Source organism: Talpa occidentalis, unplaced genomic scaffold (assembly GCF_014898055.3).
Source record: "Talpa occidentalis isolate TD23 unplaced genomic scaffold, MPIMG_talOcc4v2.1 talOcc4.10, whole genome shotgun sequence".
Lineage (NCBI taxonomy): Eukaryota > Metazoa > Chordata > Mammalia > Eulipotyphla > Talpidae > Talpa > Talpa occidentalis.
Window position 1 is genome coordinate 92,394,682 of NW_023600993.1, and position 18,683 is coordinate 92,413,364.

The 18,683-nt window shown below is 45.4% G+C and overlaps 1 long non-coding RNA gene across 1 annotated transcript in view; it reads right to left on the minus strand.

Annotated features, from left to right (window-relative positions):
- LOC129146137 (uncharacterized) overlaps positions 1-16,431 on the minus strand; it is a 92,064-nt gene extending 75,633 nt beyond the window's left edge. The window contains exons 1-2 of the long non-coding RNA XR_008552651.1: positions 16,353-16,431; positions 8,249-8,339 (exon numbers count right to left, since the gene is read on the minus strand). This is a non-coding gene — a long non-coding RNA (uncharacterized LOC129146137). The remainder of the gene's footprint in view (positions 1-8,248; positions 8,340-16,352) is intronic.
- Between the last annotated feature and the right edge of the window lie 2,252 nt (positions 16,432-18,683).

The window sequence follows — 18,683 nt, forward strand, 5'->3', positions numbered from 1 at the left end:
TAGCTGAGCAGACAGCTGGAGCTCAATGGGCTCATGCAAAATTACACATGTGCAAAATCACATGTGTGTAAGAAAGCAGTTCATGGTGGTCACTTTCTCCATTCCCGTTACCATACTGACTCACACAAAGGACATGTTGAGGATTTTGGATTGCGCCCTTCCAATTGATATGTTCAAGTCCTCACCCCCAGAACCTCATAACGCCCCCTTATTTGGGAACAGGGTCATTGCAAATGTCATTAGGTAAGCGGAGACTGTCTCCATGAGATGACTTCCTTATTGAAGGAGACGTGGGTATGGGGGCACACACAGGGTCGACTCCAGGTGACCAGGAAGGCAGAGAGGGGGGGTGATGCTTCCACAAGCCAAAAAAGGCCAAAGGTGGCCAGCGAACCACTGAAAGTGAGGGGAGGAGCTTGGAACAGATGTCACCTTAACCTTCTGAGGGCATCCACCCTGCTGACAGACACCTTGATTTCAGACTTTTAGCCTCTTGTTGTTTAAGCCTGACTGACAAGAAAACTCTTTTGTGGCATTTTGTTATGGCAGCCCTAAGAAACAAACACATGGGTTTTACATGTTCTAAAGATTCCAAGAAGGGAAGATCCTCCAGGCTGAAGGAGCAGCTTGGAAACTTAGTTGCATGAAGAAAGGGACAAGGGGACAAGGGGAGATATCTCAGGTTGCTGGAATGTATGTTAGGACTAGCACGGGGCTGCTCTATTGTGTGCCCACTGTGCCTAGAATTAACAGGCATTCAACGATTATTTACTGAATAAATAGACAAGAATAGGCTATTCAGTGCAAATGAGCAGGACTTGGGTGCATCCACCCCCGGTCTCTGCCAGGTAGTTCAGAGCATGAATGTTCCAGTTGAAGGAAGAGCCCCAAAGGCAGAACACTGTAATTATTCCTGGAATGAAAAGGTCAGTCCCGGCAAAGGAGGGTTTGAGTGTCTGGTGCTTCCATCTCCCCTATGCCCCTCTGCATCTCAAGCTAACCCATTCATCACACATGGTTTGCAACCGTAGGTTGCCAAATTTCACTCCAAGCTCACTTATATATTTTGGAGCCTAGAGAAAAATGCACAGTGAATCAAGGAATGGAAGTGGAGGTGGAGAAAGTGACCAGCAACTGGGCCTCTGACCTTATCTTGCCCCCTCCAGGAGCTGCTTTCTTAAACATACTTGATTTCTCCACAAATCACATTGTGGTGGGATCCAGAGGGGGGCAGTCTTGTAGCAAAATGCCTGGAGGCTGTGTTCACTTCTTTCCCTGGCAACTTAGAAGGCAGCTCATTTACAGCTACCTCCTATTAGTTTTTTGGGAAAAATATAGCTAACAATAAGAAGAGAATGCCATCTATTTCTTTAGCTTAAACATGCCTGCTCCAGTGGTGAATGGCTGATCTCTAGGCTTGCTGTTTTCAGGCTATAAAAGCTGTTTATTTCACTCTATAAAAGAACATTTGAACTTATATAGCTATCTATGTCTACATGTTTCAGGGAAAGAAAAAATGCAAGGGGAATTAGCAAAACAGCATGGAAACCTGATCTGTAGGGGCTGCAGGGTTTGCATAACAATTTTCTTCACTGAGAAGCCCACGTCCCTGCCCCCAAAGCACCCACAGCACCCCCTGAACAGGAAATGTACTGAGCTGAGTATGACTCCAACATCAGCAGGCATTTCAGCAAAGCTCTCCCAGTCAATCATTCCTCATGTTGGTGTGATCTATATTCACTGGGGACCCCTTGGCTCTTAAAAAGCTGCAGCTGCCCAAAGGAGGTGACAGACGTTAACAAATCTGTGTTGTTTTTCTTCTAAAAACTGAGTTTGTGTGCGTGCTTCTCTTGCACAGTGTGCTCCTGTTCTGGGCTCTGGGAATGAGAGGCCCGAGGTTCTGACAGATGAGCTAAGTACCTGTGCTACTTTCCCATGTGAAGTGTTCAAGACCTACCCGGCAGCCACCAGGACACTGGCCAGGACTCCTTATTGGAAGGGCTCAAGTGTCTCTGAGCAGGCTGAGTACGGATGGCAGTTGCCAGCACAGTTCCAGTGTATGTATGCTTGGTGGCCCCTCAGTCCACTCTTTTGTTAAATTCATTTTTTTTTCTTTTATTACATTGTTGTTCATTTTTTTTTTGTACAATATTTGACTTCTCCCTTCAGGTGTAGTAGTCCCCCTTGGTCTATTCTTAGTGGTGACTCTTTCATGCTCCAGAATGCCCTGGTTTAGATCTTATATAATCTGACCAATCTACTCCTGGAAGTCTGTTTATGCTTTTTAGGCCACCTTTGATGCCAAATTGGAGGGAGACAGGAGCTTTGGTACACAGAAAAGTTTGAGAGAAGAGTTCTCTTGGCTTAGGTTCCCATAAGAGCAGACCAGAGTTAAGGGATTAGGTGCAAAGAGTTTATTTGGGAGGTGCAGAAAACACCTGCAGGCAAAATGTGGAGGTGAGAAAAAGGGACAGCAGCCAAAAAAGGTGTGCTAGGAAACCACACCATGGGCACCTGCTGCTTAATTCTACTGGGGTGACTCTGGCAGACAATGAACACAGCGGGATTATTCTGCATGTGGGGGACACAGCTTCAGGGGGTGTGATTTCTAGTATTTCCTGGCTGCCTGCAGGAGGGCACAGGAGCCTTCAGCTGCTTTGGAGAACAGCTATAAGCAAAGAGTTCTACAAACTGATGCATGTTCTGAGCAAACTGAAGGGAGGTGGCACTAGCAGTGGGGCCAGGAAGGAAAGATGGGATAGAGAAACAAGCACAAATGTTATTGAGTATCTGCATTTTTCCTGACTCTTCAGCTTAGTTTAATTAACATGGACTCACTTCCAGGAGGTTCATAGTTACAATAGTGAAATTATTTTAAATACAAGGTTTCATGTATTTCTCTTCAGCAAAACCATGATCTCCATGGGGCAGGATTTTGCATTCACGTCCTTCAGGATGTTTGAGTATAGAACATGACAATGTTTTCTAAATGAGTCACTAATGAATGAATTGTGGCAATTTTCTTCCCTATACTTTATCACTCCATATTTTTCTACTGTCTTCAGGAGGTATATTTTATTACCCCCAACTTGTGGGCAGGGAGACAAAAAGAAACTTTCCCTGATACCACATTGCCAAGAAATGCAAATCCAGATCTAACTTCAAGCTCATTATCTTAGCAGGGGGAAGGATATTTCCTTGTTTAAATCTTCAGACGAGTGAAAAAAAAGTCAAAAATTTAAAAAACAAATGCCTGCTCTCCCTTAAATGATTTTGCTCAGCAAAGAGTTAAAGGCCTTTGAGGGTCTGTGGCCATTAAGTTTTCTTCTTGATTGTTCAAAGTTTGCTGGAGAGGCTATGGGGAGGGGAGACTTCAGTGCTGTTCTGGTAACGATGCTACAGCCTGCTCTCTTAGACAAAACCAGCCAACCAACCTTGATTTGTAGCACATGCAAAACCCCATGGTGTAAATACACCCACTAGTACCAACTTTAAACTGTCAATGTGAAATCACTGAATGTGGGTGTTGGCAATAGACCTGCAGCAGCCCAATATAGTGTTTCTATCACCTGATTTCAATAGATATAAATTCTCTCACAGATAAGAGTAAAATGTAGCAAACAATTAGAAAGCAATGCATTTTAAATATTTACTTAGTAACCTTGCTTTTAATGCAATTTATGTGTGAGTTCATTCATTTCAACTTTAGTAATGTTGGTGGTGAACCACTGGCCCACAAAATTCCTGTAAGTTTAACAATCAGCTCTCATCACCTGGTACAAGCTGACTCCAGGGCACCATTTTGAAGCTCCTCTCTTGAGTAAGTGCTTTTCTTGTAGACTCTACCCAAAGGTTTGTCCTAAGTCTCCAAAAGGAAGGTATTCAGGGAAATAGGTCAATGACCTACAGTTCAAGATTCTAAACCAACTATCTCTTGATAGTATCAACATCTGACCCTTTGTGTTGAGTTATCCTATTTGCCATCACTCTCATTCCTGATCAACCATATACCCTTTGCTGTCCTAGATATCCAGAGACCAAGGAATGCGTTGTTCAGTTTCCTTTGATTTCTTGCTTCTAGGTGAGCTGAGTTAAAAAGGGGAAATAGACATGATGGCAGAGAAACAGAGACTATTGGAAGTATATGTAACAGTTTTCTGTTACATATTTCTGCCAGCAGCTTTTTTTTCTGTGGCGTTTAGAATTGCGATACAGATTCCTGGAGGCCCCAATCTCCTCTTAGAGCAACTCCTCGTACTACCCCTTCCCCCAGCACCTTGGGGTGCAGGCTTCCACCATAGCTGCAGCTGAGCATACACTTTATATACCAGACAGTTGAACCTTGCGCCCACAGCCTGCACTCTACTTTCCAATATCTTCCTCAGTCCACGGGCGGGCCAAATCTCATTCTAGTTTTGGTCATTGTCTCTACGAAAATGAATTCCAAGATTGGCTGACAGTGTAGTAGAACATTTACTAGAATGGAGAGATTTAGACTAAAACAGGTGCTTCCCCCTGATGTCCAATTATCAGCATCTCCCAAAGATATTTTAAACAGCCAGATTCACTCCCAGGCCTTCTTGTTAGGTGAGGTGGGGGAAATCTGTGTTTTTAAGCCTTCCTAAAGTCTGCGAGTCAGCCAGACTTTAGAACAACTTATTGTGCACAGAAGAAGCAAGGAGAGGAAAATCACTGGATGCAGAGGGAACTTCAAATAAAGGGAAAAAAAGGGAAGAATTTTAGGTGAATGCCAGGAATGGGGCTTTCTGATTCTCAAATATTGTGACTCTCTGGAGCAGAAGGGAGGGACTGTCTGTGCCCAGCACTGTTGACTGACCACTTCCTGGAACTGCTTCCTGACCCTGGTGGCCGGCCTTGCCTCCTCAGCACTCTGCATGGCATGACTCTGACCGTAACCAGGCAACTCTAGAGTCTGGCCACAGCTCCTGTCAGGGTTGCCAGATGAATATAGAATATCCAGTTAAACTTGAACTTCATACATATAGACACATATATTTATAGTATATGATATGTTATATATTATGCACTACCATGTAAGTGCATACATGCACATACATGTATACACACTATATACATAGGCTATACACACGTGTGTATATAGACTATGGACACATGCTATCTCTACACAGGTTACATAGTGTAAATGTCTATGATAGTATATATGTACATGTAGTAAATAAATGTCAGTAGATATAGTTGTATGCATGATATGTACAATACACACACACATATATAATTTTCATCTGAAATTCAAATTTAACTGGACAGCCTGCATTTTTTGATTGATTGCCCAACACTGGGCAGGCTGAAACACTAACAAAGATCTCCTTTCTGAGAGGATATTTTGAACTTCAGTGTCTATGAGTCAGTGGGAGAGTCAGTGATGATGAAGAGTCCTTCTTGGTTTTTGTTTTTTTGTTTTTTTTAAATCAAAGAAGATACCTTCTGGTTTCTGGGAACTACAGGCCTGCCCCAGTAGGTGGCAGAACCAAGCACCTCTCTAGACATCACCAAATTCCCCCAGTGGACAAAATGTCCCTGATTGATAAGTATTGCTTGAAAGAAATGCAAACATAAGCTAGAAAAATGTATTTCCAGAAGAATTTGTTTTTACTTTTAAAAATGTTTTTGTTTGTGCTTATCTTTATTTCTTTTCTAATGAGATTTCTTACTTCATTGCTCATTTTTGTACAATATTCTAGAAAAAATATTTTCAAAAGAGGGTAAATTTAACAAGGCCCTCAGGTGGCTGCAAACATCCTGAAAAGAGAATTGGTTGTAAGGTAACTGATGGTGAGACAAATTGAGCACTGGGATAACAATAGGTGAAAAGTTGGATCAACAATGGTCAAAGGCAGGAAGCTGGACCCCTTGACGTGGCTGGTTGTGTAAGGCCCACACTGAGCAGCCTGTTGGTATCAAAAAAAAAGGTCCCCATTCCTACCTAGATGCTGCAACTTATTAGCTGTGATATTCTGGGCAAGTCCCTTAACCACCCTGATCCTTAGAGTCCTCATTAAGGGAAAGATGATGAAGACTGACTTAAATAGGTTGTGAAAATAATAGTCAGATCTTATAAATATTTGTAACAAAGAAAGAAAGGAGGCCTTGTTAGCCCTGGGTTTGGAGGGATCAGTGAGTCTTGGGCAGGGGCTGCTAGAGAGAAGAAGGCCAAGGGCGGGGTGGGCTGGAGCAAGCAAGTTGACCAAGTGCCTGCCTGTCACACATGGCTGCAGGTCGCTGCTTGGAAATGTGAGAACAAAATGGGACCCCAAGCTAATGACTTTCAGGTGTGCTGGCCCGGCTGCCTGGCCTTTGGGGAATCATGCTGAAGCCAACGTGAATGTTCTAGGGTTGCCAAGGCAAACATCCAGGCCCTGGGTAGCCCAGAGCCAGGAGCCTGGGCCTCCCACCATACTGCATACACCTTGGGGCTGCTGGTGACTTTCACCTGCCCAGTGTGGACACAGCAGGTGCTGCCCGCCCTCCCCTGCTCCCAGAATCCCTCGCTACCTGGTCAGCTGCCCAGGCCAAGAGTGGTGCCATTGTTCCTTCTTTCTCTTTCCCCACCTGGGCCCCAGTGACAGCCCTGCTGGTGGGAGACATGGAGCCAGAGACTCTCCTCATCTCCCTCCCCACAGCCTTTGCCCTGCTTTATTTTTGCACCCATACTTGCTACAGCTTTCACCAGCATTCCTTGGCATTCCCCTCTTCCTTCCATCACCCAGCTATGGACCCACCCAACTTGTGTTCTACCCAAGCTCTGCTCTGCTTTCACCACACTCTCAGAAGGGGTGCAGAGGAAAGCACCTGTCACACATGCAGCCTCGATTACTCCCAAGGGCACAGTGAAAGGGAGACAGAAAGGTCAAGGTCAGCACACAGGAGGGCAGGGAGCTCAGTTCAGGGACATCTGTGGCCACCACACAAATTCCATCTCAAGGACCTGGGCTTTCAGGAGGATCTTTTCTGGCTTCATAAGTTAACTGTGCAAATATTTTTGCTCTAGGCCTAACAGAACTGAGTCAGAATGTAGACAACACTGCTTATTTATTAGCTGTGCCAACACGAATATAATTCAACATTGTTTCCTCATTTACCCGGCCAGAATGACGTATCCTTTCACATGATTGTTAGGAGGATTTTTGTAATTACTTATTCTTTCTTTCAATATGTATTTATTAAGCATCAACTCTATTCTAGAGCAGTGTTAGGTCCATGGGCCACAGATAGATATGAGTACTCTGTAGGTCATACCTCCAGGGCTGACGTTCCAGGGAGAAGGCAAGTGACAAGTTATCACAAGTACTATACAGTAAGCACTCACGTACTGTCAGCTGGAGGTTCTTGGAAACTGCAACTTTAAAAAATCAGCACATAAAGAAACCAATCTCCACATAGGTTAATTGATATAAACAAGAGTCAAGCCCTAGAGCCTATTTCTGGTCACATAAACCTCACCAAACTTCTAAGGAAAGTCCCAAAACAATTTTAATATTCAACAATTAATTGTCTTCATTCATTTATTGATTCATTTTCCAACTCTCTTTTTCCATTCAGAGTCACAGTGGCTAAAGCCTCCCCAGCAGCTCAGAAATGAACTTTGGACAGGGTCTTTTCCACCACAGGGTGCACTTACACACACACACACACACACACACACACACATACTCTCACACACTCATTTACACTGGGATAGCTTACATGCCAATGAACCTAACTTACAGGTCTTGGGATATGGGAGGAAACTGGAGAACCTGGAAAAAACCCACACAAACATGGGGAGAACATGCAAAGTCCATACAGACAGTGCCTGGGCCAGAAACTGATTTTTTCCCTCATTAATGTTATAACAAAGCCACACTGAATAAAGGACACTATTCAAGGACCTGCTGTGTGTGTTTATATGCATATGCAGATATATATACACATGCACATATAAAACATACATACACACATGTCCAGATATGCATATACAAATATACACACATACATATACAGGATGCAGATAAGAGATTATAGTGGAGTTTCCATGGAACATGCCACTCAGGATCCTGCTTCAGATCCTTTGTACTTGTAGCTGCAACACTATTCCCTAACTTTCTTCAGGTCACTGCTCCAATGCTATTTCTCAGTCTATGGCCACCCCGCACAGAGTAATACCCACTGGCTCCAGCTGCATTTCCCTTCCCTTTGTTTTCTCCCTAGTCTGGAGTGCACACGGTACCTTCTTTCCCTTTGCCGCTTTAGCATGTCATCTCCACGAGGGCGCAAATGTCCTTCTGTTCACTGTTACAACTCCAGGACCACGGCTATGTCTGCAATGTAATAAAATCCATCAATACATTTTGTTGATTGAATGGATAAATGAATAAATGCATGAAAACTGGATGAGCAGAGTGTGAAAGACATAACTTTTCATGGAGAGTGTCTGAGAATTAAAAAAAAAAAAAAAACTTGAGGAGAGTGAAGTGTTATCTGAAAGTTGCAGGGAAGGGAAGAGGGTGGAACATGTGCAAAGGACAGCTAGAATATGAGTTTGTCCTGAACTTTGCTAGTGTTTTTCAGAAACTATGAGCTGCAGCTAGGATCAGAGGCACTGGCAGGAAATGTGTGTAGAGAGAAGGCTGGAAACAAATCTTATTGAATCCCCCTTAGGAAGATGGGAGTTGGCATGGAACCCAGAACCTAATGTTATTTTTAAAAAGTAGCACAGCATCAGGCACACAGATGTTCGATGCTTTCCAAACATCTACTCTCCCCTAGACCAGCCCATAAGGAATACACAAACCCCTAAGGGAATGACTATTATGACTCAATTGTCCCTGCCCCTAGGTGAGGGCATCATGGCAGGTGAGACCTGGGACAACGGGTCTTGGACTGGGTCACGGTGGAGTGTGGCAGGCTGTGTATGTCAGCATCAGGGTGCAACTCAAGGAACCATTTCCTCTTCTCAGAATTCAGCCAAGGCCAGTCTACCCCCATCCTGCCAGCCGTCCCATTTTGAAATTCTCCACTCCAAGTATGCTGTTCCCCAAAGTGTTCAGGAATGAGAGCTCAATTATCCCAGCTTCAGTTTTTTTCTTCTCTAGTTACAGTAAATAAACTAGAGTTTGTGTAAACGGATTTTGGCCACTTGGGTAAGCTCTTGCATAGACATTTTACTGAAATAGTATCATTGCTCTGAAGAGGGTTCAGTTTCACAGAAGAAAGTTGTGGCTACTTCTCACTTGGAGAAAAGAGGAAGCTGAAAGCTCACACTGGACTAAAATGAGGGCAGCCAAGATGCTCTGTGGAGTCAGCACTAAAGATTCTCCCTCCAGTTCCTCATGTATGTCCAGAGTTCTGAGGAGACATTCCAGTCTAAGAATAGTTGAAAAAAGTCATGGTGACTCTCTGGTTTTGTAATGCATTTTCTTACAGAAAACTACTTTTCAGAAATGAATGAGCACTGTTGCTGCAGTGTGAGGTAGGGTGTGTGTGTGTGTGTGTGTGTGTGTAGTAAATGGAGTGATTATAAATTTGTGGAAGTGGCTTCCTAGGTCATCTCCTTTGTGAATGGCATTACAACTTACTTATAATTTAAGGACTCCATCACCTCTCATCTCTCTCACTGTGTCTTAATCAATCCCACATGTTGAAAGTCACCTGGGTTCAATCTACCCAAAGTTGGAAAAGTTGCTCTATATAGAAATTGTCTTTTTTTTTTTTGTGGGACCCTCGCCGGTGGCTGGGGATCGAACTGGTGCTGCAGAGGCTGCGGGCAGCCTCGCAACCCATCATTCAACCGTTGAGCCACCAGGGGAGGCCCTAGAAATTGTCATATTTACTCTTCTGCTCAAAAGGCCTTTAATATAAGCTGTCCTATAGAGTAATGTCCAAACTCCTTAACCTGGTACTTATAGGTTCCTTTTAAACAGCTTCTCTCCATGTCAGCTCCTGTACCCAGTCTTGTAAGTTTCAGCCAGAGAGAATTCCAAGGGTCTGTGATATCATTTAATTTTTACTTTGACTTATATCTATTTGTAAAGACCTAGTAATCTTGTTAAAAGGGTGCTCAGCAAATATTTCTGTACTGAAAGAATGAAGGGTAGGATGGCCACTCTGATAATGTTGATTCTTCCAATCCATGAGCATGGGATACCTTTCCATTTCTTTGTCTTCTTCTATTTCTTTTAGCAATGTCTTAAATTTTCTTTGTTAAAGTCCTTCACCTTACTTGTTCAGTCTGTTCCTAAGTATTTAATTCTTTTGTCTGGTATAACTGTAAATTGGATCATTTTCTTAATTTCTTCCTCTTGCTCACTGTTTACAAATGAGAAGGGATTTTTGCGTATTGACTATGAAAGAGATGTATTAATACAAACATCTGTTTATATTTGTTCCATTTTGATCTTTTGTTTTCCCAGGGTTCCAACATTTTCAAGAATATGTAACTTCTTGACAGGATCTGAGTGTTGATAAGTCAAAGTTAGAATGAGGGCCTTTGAAAGGACAGATAAGTCAACTTTCCTTCTCATTTCAGGGCCATGAATTCTGAACGGCGATGAACATGCTTTATAAAGAGGACTCTGCAGTCTTTGGGAAATTCTGAAATGGTTAAAGAAGAGAATTAGGCAAAATGACAGTGATAAAGACCTGGCCTGGGTCCTGGAGGAGAGAGGGAGGGTTGCTGGCACTCCCACACCCACAGATCTCCTCCCAGAGCCTCCATCACCTTCTCCTCTTTCAGAGAAAACCTTGATGGCAAGCTGGCTCTTGACAGTGGCTGAAGCTGAGCTTCTGAGTTTCAATAAAATGTCAGATCAAATGACCACCATCTCTATACCAACTGCAAGGGATAATGCTGCTGTTCCACAGTAGTAGGAAAACAGTAACAGGCTTAATATTGCTGATTTCAGAACTTTTTTAAACCTATTTCTAGGAGGTAAAATACACTTTTATCAGGAGTGAAACTTTTGGGAAATATCTGATCTGTATTCTAATTAGCTTGGTTTCTGGTAGCCTGACATGCACTGAAACCATTAGATTCACAGGGAGGCTGTCATAACTGAGACCCCTGGGGGGTCCTGGGGGGCCGCTAAAGCAAGAGATGCCTCCAAACATCAACGCTTTATGGCTGAGAGCAGTTATCCCCTTTATCCAACTCAAGGGTTGGACATATTTCAGAATCCAGCTAGGTTGCCTACAATGGGTGATATTTCTAGAAGAAGACAAGATCTCCATCTAATTAGTGAGCAGGGCCACTCAGAAACTGGGAACAAGGAGACCAGCCATGGGTGTGTGGATAAAGTCAGGTTTTGAATTCAGGTCTTCATCACTTCAAATCCGCACATATATGTGCTGCACTATAGTCTCTCCCTTCATCCCAACTGCTGCTGCTTAGTTTTGTGAAGCCATACCAAAAGGAATCCTTCATGCCTCATGCCTGGGACACGATACTCCATCCTGGTTCTGGAGGTTGTGTCTCTCTGCCTTTGGTTGATTTTAATATGACATGAGGGCCTAGAAGTCCCTCTTATTCATTTTATTTATTTATTTTAATGGCCTAAATTCAACTCCACTAAGCAAATCAATTCAGGCCAAGGCTGAAATTTACAATACACCCACCAATACTATGGCTCAACAGGATGCATTAAGAGGCTAGTTAAACACCAAATGCAATATAAATCTCAGCCTTATAGGTGTGCTGAAAACGTAAATAGCTTCCAAAGAGCTTCGATCAATACTAAGATATATGAGCTGGCTCAAAGTGTGCAAATAATTTAAATTTTAAATTAGCCCCTCCTTAGTGCCCCTCCCTTCCCCCATTTCCTGGGCTTTGCAATTTCTTTTAATGGCACCCAATTTCCAGTATCTAAATATTGGTTTTTGGATTTCTATTATGATATCAAAGCTGAGACTGAGGTGGCATCAGGATCTGGGTTTTGACTGAAATCCAAAGATAGGGATGATAAAAATCTGAAAAAAGAGGGTGCTGAGGGATAAGATAAAGGGTGGGCCCACAGATCTGGGACAGTACAAATAGGTAGCATAAGAAAAAAAAAGCCATGAGTTGGTATTGAGAACTGGAAGCAGGTAGAAGGTGCCAGCTCTTACTAAAAGGTGTCTTGGTGATGCCTTAATGGGTACCAGGCAGGGCTTGTTCTGGAGAGTCTTAAATTCTGACCATGGTCACCTGGTCATGCTCCCCTCACCCTCTGGATAACTGGGCTGCCTACAGGTGACCTGGAGCTCCAGGGAGAAGTGAATAGGAAGAGGTCATTTTCTAAGGGACATCAGCTCTTGTAACTGCTGCGTTGTGAGGCCTCACTACCCCCATCCCAAAGGAGGTGTCTCAGCCATATCAACAACATAAAAGAAAAGGTGGGCAGGGGTGTGTTCCAAGGCAACCTTCTCTGGGAAGATGGTCTGCAGGTTTGGAGTGTTTCTTTAGTCTGATCTGAACCTCAGTGAAGATGAATTCTTACTGTCTCTAGAATAGCTATCAAACCAGCAGAAGGAGACCTCCCACAGACAAGCAGATGTGCAAATCCCAGGAGATGCTCTCCCCGACCCCCACTCTCTCCTTTGCCCTGTGGCATATACAAAATTCCTGCTCCAGTCTTTCCAAAGTTTGTGTCACACATCTTGAATGTTCCACCTGTTACTATTCTTGCTCTCTTTCCAACTTAAACACGAGCAAGCTCCACCCCCATCCTGACTTCTCTGATTCTCTATAGGCCTCAGAAGAAAGTGCACCCCAACCTGGGGGCTCACTTGCACCTGCTGCCATCTGGCCCTAGTTCTGCAATCCTCAGGGTCCTCAGCTCTCTGGGAGTGCTCTGCCCTCAGGTACTCCTATGCCTTACACCCTCCCTTCCTGCCCGTGTATCCCAGCATCCAGCTCAAAAGCCAGTTTCTACAACTATCCCAGGAAATGAGATGGCTCATTCCTCTGTGCATCCCTTGTGCATATCCTGCTTTGATTGCAGATTTCCCAAATTGCTTTCCAATTATCTGTGCATGTGGCATTCTCTGGTATCAGTGTAGTTGCTCCTTGAGGGCACTGGCTGTTTGACATTGCCTTGAGCTGATTCTCAGATATTGTTGGTGGCAGAGTGTCCATTCAGTAGATTTAGGCCAGATGGGTGAGTAGAGGGTATCACAGAGTGAGTCACAACTGCAGCGGAGACATCCCCACACATTTTATAATAATAGAGCAAGTATATTCTTAATCACTGACTCATTTACTCCTCACATAAATCCCACCAGGGAGGTGTTTTTATTCCTTTTCTGTAGATGCCAAACCGGGGCTTACTTAGAGAGTAAGACGAACCGTATTGCCCAAGGTCTGACAAGTAACAAGTCAGAATTTAAAGCCCACTCCATCCAGGATCTCTAGGCCACTGTAGAAATACCTCTGCCCTTTGTGGGAGATTCTGACTTGTTGGCCTGTGTCTGACTAGCTGAGGTTGGACTTGAACAAAATGAAGAATTATGTAAGAGAAACAATTGCAGCAGAGTCTCCGAAGGGTCTGCTTCTAATAGGATTTACAAACCCGCTTCTCTGGCTATTGATAGTTCAAAGCCCTGAAGTGTAAAATCAAAATGAGGAGGACTTACACAACACAGCTCCGCATTTTGTTTAGAAATCCCAAACACACCTCACTGTCCAGGCTGGATCTTTCTTTCCTTGCACAGTTTTCAGACACTAACAGAATCTTCACTCATTATAGAGCCTTCATTTGGTGCTGTCCTTGACAATCATTTGTGGTTGGGTGAGGACAAAGGAAGTTGTCACCATGAGAGTTCACGGACTGCTTTTCCTCAGGAAGTTCTTCAAGGTAAAGCCCTATTCCACAGTCCACTCAGAACTCCTTTGCACTGTCATCTATTCCCACAAAAAGCCCTGCTAACACCAAATATACCGGACCCTGCTTTAGGTGTTGGGTTATTCTGGCAAAGAGGAGAAGACTCTTAAAACCATAAAACTTAGATTATTCAGGAAGATACCAAAAAATAACCTAATAAATAATATAAAAATATTTTTTCATTGCAATAAGTATTATCAAATAGTGCAATAGGAGGCACACTTTGGGGAGATTACTTGATTTTAGATAGTGTCATCATGGAGCCTTCCTGGAGGAGGTGTCATTTAGATAGAAATCTGAAGAAGGAAAAGCACTTGAGGGTGGAGGAAAGGAAACTGTAGGCACAGAAAGCCAGAAGTCTGGATGGGCAGCCATAGGGTGGACAGTCACATGCTTGTCTGAGGGCACACATGATCAGGGCAGCATCATATTGTCTCTAAAATGTAATTTGGAATTCCATGGTGCTGGTGCTCTGAGGAAGGGGGAACTGCTTTTATCTTCTTCTCAATCTTCAGTTTTATGAACTTCTAAGTTTCCTTCTATCACAGCATTCTATTTTATTCCTGGTGTGCACGGACAGATGTGAGAACACTCCTTTGGAGAACCTCCTAGGGTGAAGTCAAAAAAGAAGCAAACTGACATGGATGTTAACCCTCAAGCCATCTGCCAGCAACCAACGCATGTGGTTCAGGTCTGCAATGACCATGAACCTGGGGCATCTTCCCTGCACCAGTGCCTCCTCTATTTAACACCTTAGGGAGACAAGCAAGTGACTTTATGTGATGATGCCGACCTCTTCTCTCTGTATGGCCTCATAGGGTTCAAAGACAATCAGGGAGGTATCTGGAGAAGGTGACCAGGATGAGTGCAATGCCAGCTGATGGAAGAAGAAAGATGCACATGCAGGATGGAAGAAATAGTCTCACAGGCTTTGAAATTATGTGCCAGTGGGTTCATGCACACATGAAAATGAGCCAGGATAGAGCAGATTTATGCTGGAGATGAGTCAAAGTAGGCTCATGAAGTTAGCAGGAGACCAAAAACAGGGGACCCTGACAGTCAAGTCCAAGCACCTTCATCCTGCCTCTCCAGCCAATCCTTCCTCTTCTTTCTCTTGTATAAAGGAGACTTGTTCCCTTTCTCCCCAGGATGCTTTCACAGCTATTATGTCAATCCTTTCAATCACCTTGAAAGGTACAATCATTTCTATTTACCAAATGAGGAAATGGAGAATCTGGGGCTAACTTAGAAGGGGTGGAAGCAGAATTTAGATTCAAATCCCCACATGTCCTTAGCACAGCTGCATTTCTTTCTGCCTTGTTTTACTGCATGCAAGTGTTTGGGTCACTGCAAGGTTTGTCCCTTTGAATCTCCACACAGGTAGTTACCATGATTATCTCAGTTTTACAGACTTAACAACTTTCCCACTGTCACTGCTTAGAAGTGGCACGTGAAGTGCTCAAACCCAGGGATCTTCCTGCTGCTAACAATGCACTGCCTTGCTCCTTGTACTTGGTCATCGTGACTGTTAGACAATAATATAATTATTAATAATACTACAAAAATCGCTTTGGGGCAACATCAGAAGAGCAGAAGTGAGCAGTGAGCTAGGTGCTTAGGCAGCTGGCAGCGACACGTGCACCTTGGGGCTGCTGTTTGCTTGAGCACTGGGTACCTCTGAAGTCAGCGCTGTCAGCATAGATTCCACCAGGGAAAGGACAACACCCCTCAGTTTCTCCAGCCTCTCTGAAATCTGGCCAAGGAGCAGGTTTTGAGCTCAGCTCAGACAACCCCAGGGCCTCCAGGCCCCGGCATGGTACCCTCGCTATGCAGACAGAAGCAGCAAGGCCATCTCATGTGAAGATACCACCTTGTTCCTGACACCTTAGGCTTAAAATGGCCACCACTACCATTCAGCATCTGCCCAGGGGTGCGATGTAGGGAGAGAGGGAGAAAAAAGAAGGGGGGCCTGCAGGCTCTGGGCCAGAAGGGAGAGAGACTGGTGCAAAGCCTAAAAGAGCCAGCTCCTTGTGGGAATCCTTTGAAGTGTGGGGCCAAAAGCCCCGCTGTGTGGAATCAGAGGGGAGCTCTGGACACAGCCAGGGCCAGAGTACGGGGGACTGGCAGGTCTTCTTAGGCCTGGATCCCCCTGTCCTCAGCTGTGGGGGAGCTGCTGCTCAGGTCACACTGCTTGACATCAGTCACACAACAGTCTCTCAGAAGCCCCGGGGGAGGACCTTACATTTGGATTGTCCTGCAAAGGGTGAGCTAAAATCACATCCAGGAAAAAAAAATAATATTAATTCCCTCTTCAGTTCTCACCCAATCCCTAGAGGACGCCAGAGGCCGTGTGCTAGATTAGTTCCAGAGTCTCCGCAGCACCTCGGCCCTTGCTGAGAAGACCCGGCTCTCCGCAAGGCGAGGGCGTCCAGGCAAAACGCCCCAAAACCCTCCGGTTTCCCTTGTGCTCACTCTCACCTGCTGCTTGGAGTTTCGGAAGCATCACTTGCCTCTCTCAGCCGCAGGTCAGCCCTGCCCGGGACGCGGGCTCCGCGGGGCTCATGGCGGCGGCCATGACACCCACGCCCGGCGCGCCAAGCCTCGGCTCCACCCGGAAGCGCAGGCCCCGCCGCCCCACTCCCGCCCTCAGGAGCTGTGAGGTTTTTTTTTGTTTTTTTTTTTTTTAATATTTATTTTTCAGGCATACAAGAACCGGGGCACAGGCCAGAGATGTGGGGGGTGAGAGGACTCACCAGAGACAGAGCGGGGAGCACAGGCAGACTGACGAAACACACTGCTGAGGGGAGCAGCGGCGAGACAGGGGAGGTCTGCCGTGCCTCGTGGGCCTCCCACCGGCCAGCGGGGATCGAACCGGCGCGGCAGAGGCTGCGGACAGCTTCACAGCGCTGTGGCCTGCGCCACCAGGGAGGCCCCAGGAGATGTGAGTTTTCTCTGGGCTTGTGCGCGCCGTTCCCTAGGGCTTGGTAGGCGAGTTGGGGTCTGGGATGCTCACAGCTGCTTTCCATATAAACGGATGGTGACTGCGTCTCCGCTTTTCGCTGGTTCGGCTCAGGCTCAGGACAGGGTGTCAGGGATCGCTCCGCTTTTGGAAAACGGGGAGACGTGTTATGACATAAAGTTTCTCTTTCAAACCTTGCAACCTGAAGTTTTTAAACAGTGGAAGACACGCTGAATGTCTCAGGAGACCCAGCACCCGCTGAAGGTGGGAGACAGGCTCGGGGTTGGGGGGACTCAGCAGCAGCCCCTCCAGGAGCGGCTGGTGGGATCGATCTGGCTCCTGCGGCCATGGGGGCCCTGAGCTGCAGCCTTTCTCCAGAGCAAACATCCGTCTCTCTCCTCTTTGTCCTTAATGACCACAGCCAGAGGGGAGCGACTTTAACTCCCAAGGCGGCTGTTTGTATCCAGCCTGCAAGGAGAGGTCTAAATTGGCATTCCACATCATAATAAAAAAAAATTCCCAGCAATTATTAAAAGATTCTTATCTCTTGCTCCCTACGTGGATAATGAGGCCCTTCTCTGCTGGACTGAGACAGGCTGTCTCTGCTCTCACTTAATGAAACAGGACCAAGTTTGCAAATGAGCCTGCCCGGGCTCTCCCCTTAACCTCTGCTTGTCGAGTTGTACATCAAACCTCTTGGCTTCTGTCTTTCCTTATTAACAGCCCGTAATCTTAGCAGGGCCTGGACTCAGCTGGGCTCTTCCTCTTCGGGTGCACAAATCTGCTTTTTCTGGACGTAGAGACAAGGGCTTTGCGTTTGTCTTTCTGGCATGAAGTTTTGGGGGCCTCGGGGTTCTCCTGGTTTCCTCTAACAAGTAGAAAACAGGGAGCTGCAGTTAGAAGTGCTTCTGACTGAACCCTCTACCTGCAGGAATAGGTCCCAGGATGTGCGCCTTACCCAGCCTACTCCTCAGGGTGTGACCATGTCAGCTGAGTTATCACAGAAGTGACTGAACGCTATTTTCCAAGTGACTTCCCTGGTCCCCTTTTTGGACTCTCAGGGACTTTCCTGGACTTTGACCCTTTTTACCAAGAACCTTTGAAATAGGGATAACTTTGTCAAGTGGAGTGCTTGACAGCTTTCCTTTAAAGGCTCATCCCCTCCCTCCAGGGAGGGAAGGAGATGGTGGGAATTAATGGGAGAGGTTGCTCCAGCTGGTCACCATGGACACGGGCTATCGTTTGCACAACATGGAGCTGAAGGCCCCTTTCTGTAGAAGTTGTGGATCCTCTCTGCAGCAGTGTGACGGACACGATCATTTTGGAGAGATGTCACTCATCACTTCAGCACCCATCAGGAGTGCTGCATGTGCTCTTTGAGATTTTGTTCCACTTATCTGTTGTTGTATAGCAGAGTGCCCAGAACAGAGTGTCTTTGAACAAAATCCATTTCTGATACTTCATGATTGCATGGATCAGGAATTCAATCAGGGCTTGGTGGTGCTGTTCTGGGATTTCCAAGTGCCATTCAGATGGTGGCCTGCTTGGTCTGAAAGTCTGAAATGACTGCATTCACATGTCTGGTGCCGTGTGGAGGGCAGCTTCTCTAAGCAGGTCAACCAGCTTACCTGGCTCCTCTCTCTCCTCAGTGACTCTCCAGGGCTCTCTCCAGCCAACTATTGGACTCCTAGCATGATTGTTGAAGGACCCAAGAGAAAACATATCTGGAGACAGGTAGTGAGACCTGGTGACCTCTCATAGCCTGAGCTGATCCTCGTTATGCTTCACTTATATAATGGCCTGCTTACCACAGCCACCAGAGAGTCTGCCCAGATTCCTGGGGAACCCTT